This window comes from Talpa europaea (assembly GCF_964194135.1).
Source record: "Talpa europaea genome assembly, chromosome: 3".
Lineage (NCBI taxonomy): Eukaryota > Metazoa > Chordata > Mammalia > Eulipotyphla > Talpidae > Talpa > Talpa europaea.
In genome coordinates, this window is record NC_140069.1 from 36,868,719 (window position 1) to 36,890,024 (window position 21,306).

The following is a 21,306-nucleotide window of genomic DNA, read 5'->3' on the forward strand; positions in this document are numbered from 1 at the left end:
TCCCTGCACGCCTAGGTCGCAGGCCCGGGGACCTGGGCAGCCGCGATCCCGATCCGCGTTTGCTTTTCAACCGCACTGCTTTTCCGCGCGATCCCGATCCCGATCCGCGTTTGCTTTTCCAGCGCGCTGCTTTTCCACGCAAGCTTACCGGGCGGCCCAGGGCTGTGTGCTGGTGCTGGTCTCCTCCTGGGGGGGGGGGGTCTCTGTTTAATGGCGCCCGGAGCTCACCTCTGCTGCGAATCCTTCAGGGTTCTCCGCAGCTCCCGTTCACGGGGTGTGGTGGCTGCAATAGTTCCTTTCCACTCACAGTCCCGCTTGCTGCGTAGTTTGTTCTTGTTGGTCATTTTAGTTTGTTGTTTTCCTCCTCTCTGCTGGTCGGAGAGTGCCGACTTTGTGGGTGGGGGAGGGGAGCAGGGTTCTGCGCTTTCCTCCCTTCTAGTCCTCTTTTATGGCCACTTTCTTCTTTGGGTAGTTTGCTGGAGTCGTCCCTTTATCTTCCATGTCCCAGTTCTCACTGGGACCTGCCGCTTTTCCTCCCTATTAACTTTTTTTAATGGGAGATCTTACTCGCAGCGTCTCCTCGCCGCCATGTTGCTCCGCCCTGCTCAATAAATAAAAAAAATCTCTATGAGGATTCTATTACAAGTTCAATGATAGATTACAAAAATGGAAAAGTCAATGTAACTGTAAAATTGACCACTAGAGGCAAAGGGTGTATAGTGATGATTGTAATTAGTGGGTCTTTGGATATATCCATTTAATCATCAAAGCCCCTGAGACCCCAAAAGAAGATCCCATGCAATCTTATCTGAATCGTGCAATTGATAAAGATAAAAAAATATTGTGAACAGAAACCTAACTCAAGCCACTTCATTAGGAAGAAATTTCAGTTATGAATCTCTTCTCAGAACTGAATCAGTCCATTCTTTCACTGTTCTTTAACAAAGGAGCATCTAGTTACTCAGGTAAAAGGACCATTCAGTATCATCACAGTTATCACAGTGACTCTTTTCCTTAGCTTTTCTTAAAAAAAAAAAAAAAAAAAAAAGTCCATTTCCTCTGGTAATCATCTTATAAGGGAATGTTAAAAAGACAGACATTTTAGAAATATTTTAACACTGACTTTGCTCTAACTCTGATTCCTAGGGACATGAACAGCAACTCTTATATTTGAGGTAGTATCTTCTAGAGAAAGGTTTTAAAAATGGTTGAACCAACATGTGTACTATGGTTATTTCCCCCAATGAATTGGGAATATTAAGTTTAGTATTTGATAAAGTCTTTCTCTTGTATATACATCTAAATTAAGTGATTAAGACCCACTGGAATCTCCCAGGGCTCATTCTTCATAACAAATTAAACTACATTCTTGGAATAATGCATAAAAATTAAGGCCATCATCAAAAATTTGGAAAATTCAAAATTGTCATTACTACCTCATAACCATTTAATTCTCCACTCTAGCCAGTGAAGAAAATAAATGAGTTTTGGAGAATGATGGTAGATTATTATAATGATAATCAAATGGTGATTTAAGTTGTCATGGGTATTCCAGATGTGGAATATTTTGTATAGTACCTGTCACTTGACTTGCAGCTACTGATCTGACAGATGATTTATATTTATTTATTCTAATTTGTACAAAATATCAGATTCAGTTGTCTCACTTGGCAAGGATAGCAGTACACCTTTGTCATATTGCCACCATATTATGTCAAATTTGTGTTATGATTTAACTCAAAAGGGAAATAAATCATTCTCACTCTTACACAGAATTCTCACTTGCCAACTATACTAATGACAGCATGCTGATAGAGCCTGGAGAGGATAAGCTAGGAGATGCAGATGTATGCATGCCAACATATGGGAAATGAATGTCATAACAAGGTCTGCCCTATATAAAGGAATTTCTAGGGGGTTATTTATTTAATGTATGCCATAATATTCCATGTATATTAAAAATTTATAATAAATAATAATTTTATTTTAAAAATTTGGTGTACCTTACACATACTATCAAAAAAGAGGCTCATGTACTATTTTGGATATGGCTTTTAAACTTATTTACTCAATAAGCTAAGACTGGGTTTTGAGTGGGACTCAGATAAACAGGTATTTGTCCATCATATATACAACTTCTATCTGGTTGTCACATCTCACTATATCTACTTATGTTCAAACTGTCTTTGCTGGCAACAAGCAGCAATTCATGATGGGAGAAATCTTTAGAGTCTTGGAAAAAGAATCACGAACTTTTCATAAAGTAACTATTTTCATTTTGAAAAATAATTCATTATTTTCTACTGTACCCTGTTAGGTACTGAACCATCTACAAGAAGCTGGCAGTTGTTTTGACTTGACTAATCTATGGTGCCTAAAAGTTAAGCATGCCAGTAGGATACACTGTGAAGTGGAAGTGGTATATATTGGATGAGGTCCAAGCAAGCCCTGAACACACAGTTGCACAAAAAAGTTGTGCACATTTCCAGGGTACTTGTGTCTTCATCAAGGTCACCCCTCCCTAAGCCACAGCAGTAGTTCGAGGAGGAAAAATTTCCAGGTTGTTTTATGGGTCACTTGAAATGCTGATCCATATAGAAAAAAAAAAAAAAAAAAGCTGCACCTACAGTGCAATAGTCAGAGAGAGAAAAGGGAAAAAAAAATCTTCAAGTGATAAACCTATATTTTGAGTGCAAAGAAATATGATCAGCAATAAGTGTGTAAGTAAAATAAGCAAGATGATAGCTAAAAGTTTCACTGGTGATTTGAGGTTTAAATAGGACAAAATTAGGGCCTCCCTGGTGATGCAGCGGTTGAGCGCTGGGCTGCAAAGCTGCTGATAGCCGCTGCAGCGCCGGTTCGATCCCCGGCCACCAGGTGAGGGTCCCACATGGCACGTAGACCTCTCCTGCCAACCGCTGCTCCCCTCAGCAGTGTACTTCGTCAGTCTGTCTGCTCTGCTCTCTACTCTGACTCTGGTGAATTCTCTCACCCTCCTGCGATTCTGACTGTACCCAGTGCTTGTATAAATAAACAAACAAATAAATAAATAAATATTTAAAAAATAAAAAAAATAAATTAATAGAACAAGGTTAGAATCACAGAAACTAATTTGCCAGTGGACATTCTTTAATGTCTGTTTATTAGAAACAGAGTAGTCACTTTTAAAAATGCTTTTCCATAACTAAAATCAGTATCTGCTTAACTGATGACATTATTCATGGTTTGAATTTTCTAGCTATAAAACATTATACTTTAAATGCTAGAATATTTTTTTTCCTCAAAGATATTAAAGATGTGACATTGTCAACTGGCTTATGAGCAGATATGCAAGTATTTAACCTAGTAACAAAGCTACTAAAATATTGGTAAAAACATCACTTTCACTGAGGAGGTAATGTGATGTGGTGAGTGGAAATGATATAGTATTTCAGTGAATCACTAAATTTGTTCCCCAAACTTTTTATTCTCTATTTATAAAAATGATTGGTATGCTATCCCCTTTCTACTCCAAGATTCTGTACATGACTGGTAAGAGAATTATTAACATGATAGTTTTCATTAAAAAAAGTTATATTATGGATAAGGTATTTGTATGACAGTTCATTTTGGAGCTATTTTAGGGTGCAATAACTTCATCTCTTGGATTATATATTTTTCATTGATTTTGTATCATACTTTCTTAAATAAATTATTGCAGTATTTCTCAAAGATGGCCAATTACCATGAATGTTTAAGGTATTGCGTGGCCATACAGACTCTTGTGTTCCATCTCAAATTTGCCAAAATAAATTTAACATTTCAAATATTTGTTTGGCTGAGGTTTGGAAATATAGTCATTTGCCATTGCTGATAAATCTTTCCTGAGAATATTCTTTGCTTAGTTAACAAATGTCTTTCCTTGGAATAAGGGTCATGTGACACAGCCCTACCATTTTTCATAACGCCTGGCTAAAGTGGGATAAACAGCAGATGATATATATGTGTGCTATACTTGCTAAGATGCTTTTAATTTTATTTTACAGACTAGAGAACTGAGGCCCACAAAGCCATCAATACAAACTGGTAACGTCTCTGACACCAAAGTAAAAGTACTTTACTTGGCCTAAGAGGTAGAAAACTTAATAAGTGCTAGAAAGGGGATAGCATACCAATCATTTTTATAAATAGAGAATAAAAAGTTTGGGGAACAAATTTAGTGATTCACTCAATTACTATATCATTTCCACTCACCACATCACATTACCCCCTCAGTGAAAGTGGTGTTTTTACAATATTTTAGTAGCTTTGTTACTAGGTTAAATACTTGCATATCTGCTCATAAGCCAGTTGACAATGTCACATATTTATGTACAAGAATTGCAGCATGAAGAGGTGACCGAGTGTATATTTTCTTCTAAATAAAAGAAGACTTTTTATAGATTTGACAGCAGGAAATGTTCCAATTTCAATTTGTCTGTGAACGTGAATTATTCAATATACTGACAGTGATGTTTGAATTGATACTCATTCATTCCTTCAGTAGTCATGAGGCAAAACACCTCTTAAAGAGCATATTTAATTGCCCAGATGTTTGTGTGAAATTACTGCCATTAATCACAGTATTGATTAAGCTTCTCCTGTGTTCCGGCAGTTTTCTATTTTTAAACAGTCCCCTGAAGTGACATACGGTGGCATCCTTGTTATCCATGACTTTCTAGTTGGCAATCTAATTGACAGATGAAAAATTCATTGTGCACCATGTAAATATGCTGCTTGTATGAGAAGGTAGCTATTTTTGTCACTTCCTGTTTACCACAATGCATGTTCTATGTTGCAGTTTCAACAACTGGTCTACTTTTTCTCCACTTAACATCTCCTTGCATATAGGACTGGCCTTAGGCAAAACTGTCAAGTAAGCAAAGCATTTTGGCACTCTCCCAGCTCAACTGCCAGAACATGGCACATACTGCCCTTGTTTCCTGCCTTTCAAACGGGATGTTTCTGGATTATGGTCCTAGAAGATCTCAAGTATCAACTTACTTAGCTTAAAATGCATAAGGCTGTATGTCTCCTAGCAGTGTCTGCATTTGATAAGAACCTTGAAAATCAACACACATTTAACTTCAAATTGGAACATATTTATGGAGCAAAATTTTTTAAATCACTTAAAAAATAACAAACCCCTCTAGCACTTATTAAATTTTCTACCTCTTAGGCCAAGTAAAGTACGTTTACTTTGGTGTCAGAGAGATTATCAGTTTGTGTTGATGGCTTTCTGGGCCTCAGTTCTCTAGTCTGTAAAATAAAATTGCTGAACTAGATAAAATAAAGTCATGTCCAGCTACAGAGTTTCAAGGTCTTAAGAAAGCAGATAGCTTTCTCGAAAATCATCTGGGATATGGTCACACGTGATAAGACCTTAGTAATTTCCAGTTTGTATGAGGGAACTGGTCATGTTACAATATAAGCTAGGCACCAAAATCTTTATGACATGTAACATTTGAATTTCTTTGGTTCTAGCATCCATAATACACATTAAAATATGTAATAATTTTATAATGACAATAAAAATAATTATTTGAGTATGAACAAAGCCCTTTCTATAAGAAAGCATTTTGTGTTAATAAGCAAGCAATTATTCAAATGCACAGAGAAACATACTCAAAACCAAAACAAAGAGATAGATGATTGCTAGACGGATGCCAAGTTATAAATGATTTTTAGTTTTTAATATATTAACTAAATTTTTTTCTCTTTTGAGAATTGGTGAAATTCAAAATTAGATTTTATTTTTTTAGAAAAAAAATTTTTTTAAATTTATACAATAGCTGGGGAATAGGCCAGAGGTGCAGGAGGATGAGAGGATTCGCCAGGACAGAGTGGGGAGCAGAACAGGCAGACAAACTGAAAGCACTGTTGAGGGGAGCAGTGGGCGCAACAGGAGAGGTCTGTCATGTCATGTGGGAATCTCCCTGGCAAGCCAGAAATCAAACCTGCACTGCAGAGACCGTGAACAGCTTCACAGTGCTGTGCTCAACCCCCTGTGCCACCAGGGAGGCCCCAAAATTAGATTTTGTTAGTCTTGCCCACCCCCAACATCTATGGGGCTTGGACCAAAAGTATAAAATGAGGCCCACACACCAGATATATAAATATTAAATATTATAAACCAAGCCATGATATTATTGCTTTACATTCATAACAACTTGGGTGTTAAGGTTCAATTTAGAATGATCGGATTTTTTGTCTCAGACTTCTTCTCATCAGAGTTCTGCCCCAGACTGGAGTGGCAGGAAGACTATGATGTCCCTATCTCTCTGTCCATCCCAATTCCATCCTGCATTTCTCAGAGCCACAGATCCAAGTTCTTTCCCCCTGGCTACCAATGACAAGGCCACTCCTTGTGCATGGTCTACTCTCAACAGCATAAACTCACACATGCTCTGGAAGCAGGTTCAGAGTTATGTGAACAGAGAACTACTGGACTGTAAGTGTCAGAGCATGTGTGTCATTTCCAGCTGAGCACACTCGCTCATCAAGTAAACTCCACACCTTGTGAAGAGAAGCAGTCAGAAGAACTCAAAAAGCAAGGGCCTAGGGCAGACCCAATTGCCCAGAGATAGAAGTGAAACTGATTATGGTTAAAGAACTGCTCTGTTCCATCCCTACTTGAAGGCTCTTACTCTTTCATTAGTTTTATGTTGTCTACTCACCCATGTTTTGCTTCTTCCCATGGTCATGATAGATGAAATGAATTGATTATTTCTTGTCTGTTAAGATACCCTCTCACTTTTTCCTTGTAAATATTGTCAGTTTCATTTTAAATATCCTATGTATTTATAACTATCCCTACTTCTACTCTCCATGCTACAGTTTCATGGAATGCTTGATATATGTAATCATAAAGTCTGCAAAATGCCTGCCACCAAGTCAGACATCAGAATAATTTTTTCTATTGATCACTTTGGTTGTAGAAAGAATTTATCAAACAGTGCTCTAGTTTTAGGACTGGAAAGGTGCAACTTCTATGTTGTCTGTGAACTAAAATTCTTTTCCATGCAAAAGTAATTGTCTAGTATAATTCAAGACTCATAATCAGATATCCTTCCCTGCTTCTTTCTTTGTGGAGTTTTACAATTTAACCATTAAGTGACTACTTGTGTGGGTTACATTTATAAATTAAACACTACAGTTAATTCTACTGTTAATGAAATTATTTTCAAGGCTCTATCTACTCTGATCATATCATCTGCCTGGGAAAACAAAAGTTCTTTTTAATGAAAAATAATTCATTCTCTAGTGAAATAGAATATTTCTAGCATTTAATTAAGGAAACATTAAACTGATCTCTAACTGTCACAACCACTCTTATTTTAAAATTTTAATTTCTTAAAAATAACTTCAAAATATTAACAGAAGGGAAAAAGGGAGCAAATTAATATATCAAAAGGTGGTGTTTATAGACTTTTAATTACAAAACAAAAACAAAATCAAAAACTGGTAAAGCAAAAATGATTTTGGCTTATATTTTCAGCAGCACCATTTTATAGTATTATTTTATAGTAAATGTTAAGAGCTATTGATCCATTGCTAGATATAAGGTATGTCTATACTTTTTTAAAAAAAAGATTTATTTATTTATGCATACAAGAGCTAGGGTGCAGGCCAGAGATGTGGGGGGTGCGAGGATTCACCAGAGACTGAATGGGGAGCAGAATAGGCAGAATTACTGTAAAACATTGCTGAGGGGAACAGTGGGCGAGACAAGAGAGGTCTGCTGCCCCATGTGAGTCACCTCCCTGGCTCATGCTGCAGTGGCTGCTTTTTAATCCCTTGCACCACCAGAGAGGCCCTGACTTTTAAAAATCTGATATTAGAGACATCGGAGTAGTTGTTCTCTTTGTTGCTCATGTGGTGGTGGAATTTATGTGTAGTACTCCAGCTTTAGGACTGGAAGAGAAGAAAAATGTTGATTTCTTCTTTTGGTGAACGTCTTTGATCAATTTCAACTGAAATTTTCTCTATACATAATCTTCTACTTTGCAGAGTTCTCCTAGAAGAATTTGCTAATGTTAGACTCAAAAACACACTTAGCTTAAGCAAATAAGGCTAATTATGAAAAGTTTCTGAAATCTAATATAATTACTGAATTAGGTTGATAGTTGCACAGTTAAGGCAACATTGAAAAGAAGATTTCAGGCACCTTAGAGAACCTCTGGAAGTCCTAAAAATGATTTGTATGTGTGGGGAAGATTAAGATGAATGTTCTATTCTCACTCCTGGTTTTCAGTATTTCAGGATTTAAAGACACAGAAAGTCCAGATGCTGCTTCATTCAATTATTCCAGTGAAGGTTTATTTAATCAGGGGTGAAAATAATTCTGGTGTGTTGTAGATGAAAACAGGAGAAACAATGTTATGTATATTTATTCTAGTTATATAGTTCACATTTTAGAGAACATGCTCGATTTAAGAAAGTGGGGAAAATCATCACATTAACTTATGTGAAAAGGATGCTCTATAACATCTTTTCAGTTCCTGGATATAGACTGGAAATCAAATCCAGGTCTGAACTGACTAACTGGGCCTCTCATCAAGGTCAAGAGGTGAATTTAAAAAGCCATTCTTTTAGCCCTAGAAAATAACATGAACTGCAATCTTTTATCAAATACAAACACATAAATTTGTCTCAATCACAGGTTGCCTTTCTAAAACAATGAATCATGATAGGGTGGGGGTATTCAATTAACGTAATTGTTTAGAGAGAAGGGTGTGGAGGGTATATCTGTACAGTGTATGAGGCTTGAACAATGTGTTTTCATTTCACTGGTTTTGAATGTGCGATTTTACAGTTAGTGGAATCTTGGATCAAGTTCAGTATTTTTCACCTAATAACTGAGCAACTTTGGAAAAAGTATAGAGTGTGCTATGGGTAGTTAAATTATCAGCATGAACTCATGGTTCATAATATATATATTTATAGGTAAAGCAGGTATGAGAATATATTTAGATATGGTTATGTACATGCATGCATATATATATATACACACACACATATACATATATCTAGCTCTATTGACTAACAGGGCCTACAGTCTATGACCTAGCAGTATCAATGAAAAAACTATAACATGAAAATGTTGATTCCTAAACAGCAAAAATAAAAAAAAAAAATCAGCAAAAATAAACTTTATTTCCTTAGTGAAGGCTGATTCCAGGACTGAGCTAGGGAGCGTACAAGAAATATCAGCAATATCTTTCTGTGTTCAAGAGTGAGAAGGGTTTCAAAAGAGGTAAGTTTTTATTAAAAGGACACAGATTTAGGTCTCCCTGGTGGCGCAGGGGTTAAAGTCTCATTGTTATCAAGCAATTGCCAGCCCCAGTGGCATGAGTTTGATCCCAGGGAAGCTGACCCATGTGGAGCAGCAGACCTTTCCTATTTCCCCCGCTGCTCCCCTCAGCAGTGTATTTCAGTAGATGCACCTGTTCTGCTCCTCGCTCTGTCTCTGGTGAATCCTCTCACACCTTGCACCTCTGGCCTATACACCAGTTCTTGTATGCATAAATAAATAAAATAAATATATTTTTTAAAAAGACACAGATTCATTCAGAAGGGATTTCAGGTGGTCAAAGTAGAAAATAGTGATTAAAACCACCTACGGATTCTCACTGATGAAAGTAGACAAATGAATACATAAATAAATGGGAAAGAAGGGGAAATTTTCCTTCATAGTATAGTTGTACACAGGCCAAATATAGAAAGAAAGATGAAGAAAGAAAATTATCACTAAATGTGAAAAATGGTGGAATGATTTTTTTATGAATTACAAAATATTTCATCTCAAATTATCTACACATAAATTTTCATTAATTACAAATGGAAAAGAGTGAGTTTTAAGTGAAGAACAATGTGATAAAGTTAACATTACTAACATTGGAATAAATTTATTACATATCTTCTTAGGATCCACTAGGGAAAAATTATGTCACACTACTCCTGTCAACAGTATATAACCTAAACTTAATGATGAAAAAACCTCAGATTGGGGGTCCTCTATAGCTAATTGCAATATCTGATCCTAGAGTAAGAAAATATTAATTATAAAATTTTTTTAGGCCACTTGGCAAAATTTTAATATGAGCTATGGACTAGAAAAACATTTTATATCATTGTTAAATTTTCTGGTTTTGATAATTTGTCAAAGAAAATAGAATTTTATTTAGGAAATACTCAATAAAGTTCTTAGAAGTAAGGGGGCTTAATGGTTTTACCTTTGACCTGCTATTCAAAAGGTAAAGAGAGAACAGAGAAAATTGATAGTAAAACAAATGGGGTAAAATTTTAAAATTCTTACTCTCAGTATATGAATTTCTTACATTATTCTTAAATTTTCCTCTAAGTCTGAAGTTATATTGAAATTTAAATAGAAAAAAGCAAAGAAGGGAGGCAGGGATGTAGGGAGATGGAGGGAGGAAAAGTTGGTAGGAGGAAGGAAGAGAGGTTAGCCAGGGCCTTGAGGTAAATTGGAATTTCTCTGCCTTGATCATTTGCAACACCTAGAAGAAGGGATAAGAGATGGCTAGGTGGTACTCTCATGTCAACAACCATCCAAATTTATTTCTGTGGGGTTACATACCAGGTTCAGAGAAACTCTGTGACTCCCTTATTCCTCACTGATGAGACTCAAAATACAATAAAATACAGGTAACTTACTGGGACACCAAGGGAATGCTAAATGGATCTGCATGGTTGTTGTATACTTACTATATTTCACTCTCTTCTCTGAATGAAAAAATATAATTTTGTTGCACTATAATGTCTATATGTTTCAAGTACAAGGTAAATCCAGATTTCAAAGCTTAAATGATTAGAAAATATTTCTATTTTCTATCTCTAACATAACAACTGCCAATTTTGTGACCTGCACTATGACTTATTACTTGAAACAGTAACTATTAACTTAAGAAGGAAAATTTCTTTTCATTGTTTCAGAAATTAAGTGATGATTCTTCAAACATCATAACATGAAAAGGATATAATGGAATAAAACCCCCAATGGCTTTTGAAAGTCTAAATTGGAAAATGCATCTCAATGCAATTTTAATTAAAGCAATTGAATTTAATCAGTTGAGATAAACAAGGAATTGGAAGCCCTAAACCTTAATTTATCACTTTGATAGGGCAGATTATGGAAATTGTATTTTAAATATAGGTCTCTGTTGGGTTTGAGCTACAAGAATTGCATCTGATACTGTACTGCAAGGCACACTCCTGGTCTTTCATTTAATTGTCTTCTTGCCTAGTTGATTAAATAAAGATTAATGTTTATTATCTTCATAGCATTTTACAAGCTTTAACAAATGAAGCTAAGCAGCCCTTCTATGAGGTGTGCAAACCTGTTTCTTTACTCTCATTTATAGATTGAGGACTGAAGATCTTCAGTATCATAAAAGAGAAACAGTAGGTCACACTACGTAAATTCTTGAACTATCTATTGTTTCATCTTTTGTTGACACAAACACACTCAAGCACACACAACCCAAAATTACACATCATTTGATAGTTGTTGGGATTCTATGATACTTGGGAAGAAATTAAGTCTAACCCATTTTCTGTCTCTTTTCAGTAATTCACAGGAGATGGAAGGAAGAGGTTTTTATTTTCAATAACCACTTCATTTCCAATTGCTACTGATAGAAATTACTGTGGCTTAAAGCAACATAAATTCATTCTCATAGGTCTGGAGGTCAGGAAGAGGTCAGCAGGGCTGGTTCCTTCTGAAGACCTTGATGCAGAGCCCATTTCTTTGCTTTTGCTGTCTTCGAGAGGCCAGCTACATTCCTGGGTTCACGATTCCTTCCTCCATCTCAACATTAGTCTCTTAACACAATTATCACTTCCATTCCTTCATTGATACTAACCTTACTGCCTCCCTCTTACAAGAACTCTTTTAATTATCCAGCTCACCAAAACAGTTCTAAAGATCTAAAGATCTTTGGTTTGATCACATCTGCAAATACCCTTTACTGTTATTAAAGTGATGCTTCACAGCTCCAGAGATTAGGATGGAGGTTCTTTGGGGGGAGCCATTATGTCACCACCTAGTTCCTTCCCATCTGTGTGCTATCAAGTATTTTTTTAAAGATTTATTTATTTATGCATACAAGAACTGGGGTGTAAGCCAGAGGTGCAGGAGGTGAGAGGATTCACCAGAAAGAGTGGGGAGCAGAACAGGCAGATCTACTGAAATACACTGCTGAGAGGAGCCATGAGGAAGCAGGAGAGGTTTGCTGCTCCATGTGGGTTGCTCCCTGACCAGCCAGGGATTGAACTCATGCTGCAGTGGCTGGCGATAGTTTGATAGATCTGTGTTTAACCCCTGCACCACCAGGGAGGCCCCTGTGCTATCACATATTAACCTTCACTCTTGATCCTCCATTTCTCAAATAACTCTCAAAACTTATATAGGGAGAAATATAACTAATATGAACTCTTTCTTTCCTTTATAGTATTCAGATCAGAATTACTAAAGTAGATCTCGGGTGGAATGGAGAAACAGGGAAACAATATAATGTAGTCAATCAGAATGTGTTCTTCGTAATAAAAAAAAAAAAGATTTGGACTCTAATACTCTAATCTAATATGGTCCTGGATGAGCCAGTCTGGGAAAGTGGTCATGTTTCTGGTGGATGAATGAGTAGTGAGTAGGCAAGTTAAAAGAAAGCAACAAAAAGACACTTCATCTTTATATCAATTTGCCAAATCTCTTGCACTTGATTGTTGAGATCCTACCAGGCACCAGTCTATAGTCTCTAGAACACAATTTTCAGAAAAAAAATTATTACACATTACATGAAAAGTGCTATAATGGAGGGATGAAGAAACGGGCCGTGGGAATGCAGAGCAGCAAGTTTTCTGCCCTCCTGTTCTCCCCCTGTTTTCCTTTTCTCCCCGTGTACTTACTTAGAGAAAACAACTGAAACATTTGCATAAATGATACCAATTTCTAGGTAAGTAAACACACTTGAAAAAGAACTTGTTTTTATGGTCCCAGGAAGATAAGAAAGTATTGCTTTTCAGGCAATACCAGAGAACTGAAGATAAAACAGCAGTGCAACAATATCAGCACAAAATTCTTTTTAGAATTAGACCTATACTCTGGCTGATTGTCCATGAAAACCGTAGTATTTTGTTAATCTAATTATGTTGTTTCCTTGAAGATAATAGTCTGAGTTTTATCTGATTTCCTTTCTAAGTGATAGGCCCTGTTCCAACAAAATTGTTTCATTCAGTAGTTTACTGTATAGTGCAAAGGGAAGGAAGCTTTTTCTTGCAGTTAAGCCCTTTGTTCTTCATTTTTTGTGCTATCAAGTATTAACCGTCACCAACTAGTTCCTCCTCAGCTCAAGCACTCCATCAACCTAAAGTCTAAATAATCCCCAAACCACCAAAAAGAAAACAAAAATAAAAAAGCTAAGTAAGCAAATATTCAGAGGGGAAAATAGAGTGGAATGGGTGTGTGTTGGACTTTCTTAATGGGTTTGAAGTATGTCCCATGTGTTGCTTTCATAATCTATTAGTGCATATAAGAATGTGATTTATAGACTCATATTACTTTTAGTAAAATTCCACTGAAACAGGACAACTCAAGTGTCCTCCAGAGTTGTTTATAATAAGATTTTATCTTTATTAGAAAGAAAACAACACTAGTTCCAGCTGCTCAGGCTTTGGATAGAAATTCACTTTTCATCAGTAGAATGTCAAAAAAGTTTAGTTTGACAGCTGGCTTCTTATAATTAAATGTTATTTCATATTATTAGTTTAAAGTTTTCTCTCATAATGCTAAGAACAGATAAGAAAAGACCCAGGTGCTAAATGCCATACTTTTAGTTCTGATGGAATGAGCTTTGTCAACAAATTTGAGAGAGTAAAAAAGAAATAAAAAAACCACTGAGAGACATATTTGAATGAAATCTGAAGCATATAGTCTGATGTTTTCATGAGCTTTGCCAAATGTGTAAATGAAAATAATAAAAAATTGGTTCTGTCAGCACTACTATACATTATACAAAATAAAATAGCAGTGAAAGAAAAATCACCACAAAATGAAAATTTAATATCTGTGCCTTTTTCCTTGTCTCCTTCAATATGACTCTTTCCCAAAATCAAACAAAAGAAACAAAACAGCCACTACTGATCAGCATTTTTGACTTTCAGAGGCATAAACAGAATTTTTGCACAGGTCATTGAATTCCAATGGAGGAATTAACCAGCTCACCACAGGGTCATCATATAATAGCTACTCGTGATAAACAACACCTTTAATCCACTAAATTTGAGAACTAGACAATGACTTCAATGTTATATGCATGTAGAGGTATAAAGATTGCTTACTTTTTATCACAATAACAGGTTGAACAACCTCTGACAAACATCATACAGCCACGTACATTGTCATTAAGCAACAAAAGTGGTTTCTTTTCTTTTTTTTTTTAAAGATTTATTCATTTATTTATACAAGCACTGGGTATAGTCAGAAGCGCGGGAGAGTGAGAGAATTCACCAGAGCCAGAGCGGGGAGCAGAAAAGGCAGACTGACGAAATACACTGCTGAGAGCAGCGGGTGGCAGGAGAGGTCTGCAAGCCATGGAGCCCTAGCAGTGGCTGGGGATTGAACCGGCACTGCAGAGGCTGCGGGCAGCATCGCAGCCCAGTGCTCAACCACTGTGCCACCAGGGGAGGCCCAACAAAAGTGGTTTCTCGTTAGATCACTGACATTGGAAAGGGTAGAACTAGTGACTTTTGTTAGCTCAGCTGGGCACAACCATTGGCGAGGAAAAAGCCAGGCTACAGGTAGTCTTCAAAGCCAGGCACGCCTTCAGCTAGTTCATAGGCTTGAAATAAATTTATCAGGCAGTAATTTTAAACCCTAAAGTATTTCATTATTTCTTCTGGCATGTTTAATTTCAAACCTCATCTATTTTCTCATCTCTTCATATAGCAAGCTGAACGTTGCCAAAATATCTGTCCCTAATATAGATATCCTGAGCTATGGAGGTGGGTGACTAGACACAGCACCATGGTTGAGAAGCTCTCAGCTAAAGTATGAACCCATCCTTTTGCTTTTCTCTGCTGTAGTAATTGTCCAATAATATAGTCTATCAAAATGTTAATTTGTACAAAATGTGTGTGTGTGTTGTAATGGTTATCTCTTTTAGTCTACCATTGTGACCACAAACACTGATATGTATTAGGTACATAAGGAAATTATCCAGAAATATTCTAGAACAGTATCAGGAAATTAAGTATTTAGATAATTAGTATCTAGATCCAAATTTGCTTTCTAGAAAGCGCTTGTCAACTGATTCCTCCAACATCCTTGCATGAGTACCAATATACAATTCTCTTTATAACTGAGGTTGCTTGTTATTTAATATATACCAACTAATTTCATGAATGTAATATATCATTATTGTTACAATTTATATATGAAATATCTATCTCCTACGCAAAACACCTTCTAAATTCAAATTCCCAAAACTGATAATTAAGAATCCAAGCTTATCTGCTATTTGCAAAGTATGTTGGATGAAGGGATTGCTCTTAAATCCTAATCTGTAGAAAAATTGATGGCAGAAAATTATTTTTGGTTTACATTTATCCACTTATTCATTTGCCATGCAGTCAAATTTTTTTTAGCACTAACCATGTGACAAGAAATATTCTAAGCTCTGAGGACTTAGTACTGAACAAAATAAACTTCCTGCTGTCAAGGAGCTTTATTCTTATGAGGGAAATTGTTTTTAAGAAGCAGCTAAAACCCTAGCAAGTAAATATATATTATGTCACAGTATGATTACAGAAAAATGCAAGTTCCATCAGTATGTAGATTCTATGAGAAAAGAGTTTTTGATTATTTTTGTTGACTGCTGTGTTCCCAACACCTAGAATAGTATCTGGAAATTGATACATGCACAACATAATAATAAACCACAAACAAAAAAAAAGGCAGATTAATGGGATAGAGACTGTTGAGGAAAGGCTTGCTAATTAATATAGAGTGTGGTCAGAGAGATGCTCAATGCCAAGTTCTGGTGAGCAGACACCTTGACCCAACAGGAACTGGTGAGAGGAACAGGGTGGTGCTATGGAGACACTGAAGAAGCCAGCAGGAGACGGTGACTGTGAGGGGGAAAGTGGACATGAAACGGGGTGTAAAGTCTTGACTCAGATCTTCACCTGAGTGAGATGAAAATTCACTGAAGACTTTTAGACAAATGGATAACAAGGTCTGACTTGAATATTAAGAAAATTAGTCCTTCCTCCAGACTCCAGCGGCAGAGAGCTGAAGCAAGAAAACCGCTTAAAGGAGGTTGCTGCAATAATCCATATCATGATCAAGAGGGCTTGGAACAGGGTATTGGGATTGGAAACATCGAAAAGTGGCCAAATTCTGGATATAGATTGAGGATAGAGAGAACAGAATTCACTGGAATATAAGATGTGATATGAGAGAAAACCTGAAGTCAGTGGTGATTTCAGTGATTCCCCACTTTGGGAATTAAGGTGATAAGTGCAAAACAGAATGAATTTAATTTGATTTATGCAGATAGATAATAAGATATCTTTATAAAAAAGTGTTTCACTAAAATTCAGAAACAGTAGTGCCTTTAGACCCCTCAAATATAGTATCATATAAAGGGGTGATCTTTAGTTTTCAGTAGAAAATGGAGCACCTTGACATCTTGATGGCCCTTTGGTTAAAAATATGGCCTGGGTGCCTGATCTCCATTCAGTACCTCAAGGATACCCATCTGTACATTGACAACACGTGGCAAGTATTCGTTATAAGCCGAGGTAAAAATTCATTTGAGATTACTACTAATGTAACTTTATTTTATCCACAGATTGGTAAATGCTTGAAAGTACCAGTTTTTACAATGCTGGAATTTATACATGAATCATTTAAATTCTTATTATAAATTAGAGTAGTCAGTTGAAATTGATTGTATGAATATCTTTAGACCTGGCAATAATTTCACTTTGCATTCTACTGATAAATTCAATCCTTTACAAATCATTTTCTAACCATTTTGAAAAAATATTCAAAACAATCTTCAATGCTTTTTTTTGTAATAATGAAGATGCGGGGATGATTAACCAGAGGGGAAGGCCTTACTTATGTCTCACAGCCTAAGACATCATCTGTGTTATGATGTTAGGGATTTTTCTCTAGGTTTCTTGAACTATCAACAATTCTTGCAATTAAAGAGGAGCAGAACCAAAATATTGTAATGACAGGTGCTGGAAATCACTGAAGGGTAATAATTGGTGCAAACAGAGGAAATACAGACTGGAGTAGTGAAGATGCATAGCTTCCTCCAATATGGAGAGTAATCATAAAGTTTGATTAACAAAACATGTGAATAACCAGAATGGCTACAAACATACACACATTTTTCTTCAAGATTTACTTGTGGTACATTGCTAACTGAATTATTGATGCACTCTCCAAGAGAACAGTAAATTTCATTTGAGAAAATACACCCAAAATGAATCCCAAATCTTTGGAATCATCCTATTTTTGTGATTCTCACTGAAAACTTTTCCATCTGATTTTTCTCAGGGACCGAAAGTCAGGAAACCTCCTACATGCATCATAAATTTTCTAGTGACATATTTAACCCAACTTCCTCTGTTGGAGCCTAGTGTATTAACAAACAGCTTCTCTGACTTCTAGAACACACACCTTTATTGAGTTACAAAATGACCGTTTTCAAGCCTATTGGAACACAAAACAAAGCTCTCCTTTTACCACCGGCCCAGCGAAGGCCACTCTGATTCCTCCATCAACACTGGGAACTGCCAGAAAATTTTCATTTTTTCCCGTGCCTGTTGGCAGTAGGAGAGTGGTTCTAATGATTCCATTGTCAGCAAACATGACTTTCTTGGATTGCAGATTGCAAAAGTACAAATCAATTGCACTTTTAGTCTTTGGAGGTGATTGTGTCAGTGTTCTTCCTGTCCCCAAACTTTGCCAATTAGGAAGCAGATTCTCCTATCCTATATTTCAAAGCCTTATTCACAAACTGACGTTCGTGCTACAATTTCAGTAATGGACCTTTAAAAAAAACATTACAGCTAAATGGGTCTAATTTCAATTACGAATAACATTGTATAGAATGAATGCTGAGACAGATGCTTTAGACTCCAACTAAATACACTACATCCTAATTGCTTTGCAATCTTTCAATTCAAATCAAGTGAACATTTCAACCCTGTTGCTGCACTCTCTGAGAAGGTAAACACAGGGCTGCAAAGAGCTGTGCTAATAATAACTAGGCAAGGCAGTTAAGCAAAACTGTAATTCTTTCCAATACTGGCAATGAAAAGAAAGTTCTAAAAGGAAGGCCTGTAAGTGTCTGTGATTATGCTAAACTTAAAAAAAAGTTTTGGAAACTTTGATAGCCTACTTAGGAAGATTTCAAAAACTGGCGGAATTTGTGTTTTGATGTATGAAAGCCACAAAATGAAATTCAAGGAGGACCAGGAGATTTCCCTTTCTCTTTCTTTTCATCCTTAGATCCTTATCAGGGAATGTCCTAACTAGCTCAGAACATTTATTTAAAAATCTGTTTTACTTGGATGGTTGCTACATTTTAATCTCATAGAGAGTAATTTTAAAAATACTTTTCACAACTCTATCTAGCCACCCATTTCTAAATATGAATCAAAAATAGGTCTGCGTGAGACAATTAACAGTGGAAAGCAGGACACAGAGTGGGGCTAGCTGTGCGGCAATAATTCCTTGCTTTCGGAGAATTTTATGGGAGACGTGAAGCATGAGGTCATGATGAAGATTAGGACAATTCCAGATTAGGAGAAATAGTGGATAAATATTCAGTTATTCCTATTCTCTGATTTGACATGCAAATGAAATATATTCATGCCATAAAGCATTTAGGCACTCAGTAAATGTTTGCTGAATGCATTTATGAAATGAAAATGAAAAATGCAGTATTCATTACTTTATAATTATACATTCATAAGTCACTGTATGTTTACAAAGTACTTCCCAATCCTACTCTTCATTTTAAAGCAGAAGAAACAGAATTGGATTAGCATTAGCCGTAATGACTCTCAGCTGAACAGCACTTTACAACTTTCCCATATATTATTTCATTGTGAGATGCTAAATGCCTTGAACAACACCACTCCAAATCATGCCAAAAGAAGCATTCATTCCTTATGTCCCTGGAGTGAGACAAGCTCATCCAGCTACTTTGCATCTTCAGTTCCTGCATTATTATCTACAGAAACTAAAGAAGGGGCAAGTCTGAGTACAGCTTTTCATGGGATATCACCGAGTTGTATGATTATGGAGTCTTCAATAATTTACTATAACAAGATTTTATTATGCTCTAATTTTCCAGCTTTCATCAGCTTGAGCATTCCTACTAAAAAAATTCCAAATCATCATTTGAGGGCACGAAATAAGGTGGAAAATCAGATTCAGTAAGTTTCTGGTCACATTTTGTTTAAGAAACACTAATTCCCTTGAAGTCCAATTTATTCAATTTGCAGAAGTAGACTAAATATTTCAAATTATCTCATTTCCTTAAATATTACTGTCATTTTAAACTACATTTGTATGCCCTAAGAAATGGGATTAAGATACAAGAGTTGTGAAAATACGCTGTCAACAGATAGAACCATTATCATTATGTACTAATTAGCTTGAAATAAACATGAAAGCTAAATAATTCAACAGCAATAAAACAAATCAGTGGGTTGGATATTGAAAAATAGGGATTTTAATCATTGAAAGTTTCAGATTTTTACTTTTTATTCATTTGTTTTTCACAAACAAGCTATTTTTATACAATATTACAGTTGGGAAAATTGAGTCTGAGAGCATTCAAAAAATAGTACAGGATAGGTAGCATATTATAGCATAACTTTTTTTTTTTTTTGGCTTAGTTTTAGTGTCAAACCAATATGAGCTGCTACCAACTTGAGTAATTTATTTAAACTTGCCAAACCTCATTTCCTCTTGTATAAATTGAGGAAAATCACTTACCTCATCCAATTATGAGAGTTAAAATTATGCATATAAGACACTTATCATTGTCTTCTTGATACATGGTAAATATTCTATACATGTTAACTATGAACTGTTAATCATTTTAATAATTTATCCAGGGATACCATCCAAGAAGTGGTATAGCTGATTCAATGTTTGTGTGAACTTAAAATCTGAGATTCTTGCAATTACACTCTACTGCCTTCTACCATTTATAAAATGAGAATATTGAAAATGGATCACATGACCTTCTATTCTGAAAAATTGTGACTATCTATGAGGATGTTTGCTAACTCCTCATAATAGTTGGTCCATCTAAGTATGTATCACACTGTCAGATCATAGAGTTCAGTATTTATAGCAATGAAAATAGTATTTCAATAGAAATTGTGTAATTTCTCACTTAAACACAATAATCTAATCTTAAAATTTTTGTCCTAAAATGAAGAAAATGTCTGTATCAGGGCACTGCATTTATAATGTACAATGTAAAAATAATACACAGTAATAAACATTATATAATGTCAATATAATGTATAATGTAAAAAATGAGATTTTTTAGAAGTCAGATTCCTTGTTTAAGTTCTATTAATAAAATGAAGAATCATCTCAATAACTGCATACAGAACTAAAAGCTTTGTTCTGTCCACAATGGACTTTTTTTTTAAATTATAACGTTGAACTCAGAGCATGTACGCTTAGTAGGTTAATATTTTCACTTTTTTAGTGAAAAGAATTGGGGAGTGAATTGAGTTTGAAGGACATAAAATACATAAATCTAAATACCTCAATTAGACTGGCTTTAGCGAAGCTATCTTGATTTTGAGGAACTTTTTTACATCATTCCTTTTAGGTATACAAGTTTATGTGGGAGTACAAACCATCAAACAGAAGACTATGTTGGGCCTCCCCTGGTGGCGCAGCGGGTTGAGCGCTGGGCTGCGAAGCTGCCCTCAGCATCTGCAGCACCGGTTCCATCCCAGGCCATTGGCGAGGGTCCCACATGGCGCGCAGACCTCTTCTGCCGCCCACTGCTCCCCTCAGCAGTGTACTTGGGTCCTTCTGCCTGTTCTGCTCCCTGCTCTGGCTCTGGTGAATTCTCTCACCCTCCTGCTCTTCTGACTGTACCCAGTCCTTGTATAAATAAATAAATTTTAAAAAAAAAAGAGAAGACTAAGTAAAAGCTGTGACTATATGTGGCCAGAGCCTTAAACACATGCTTTACATAGAGAAGTTGGCCT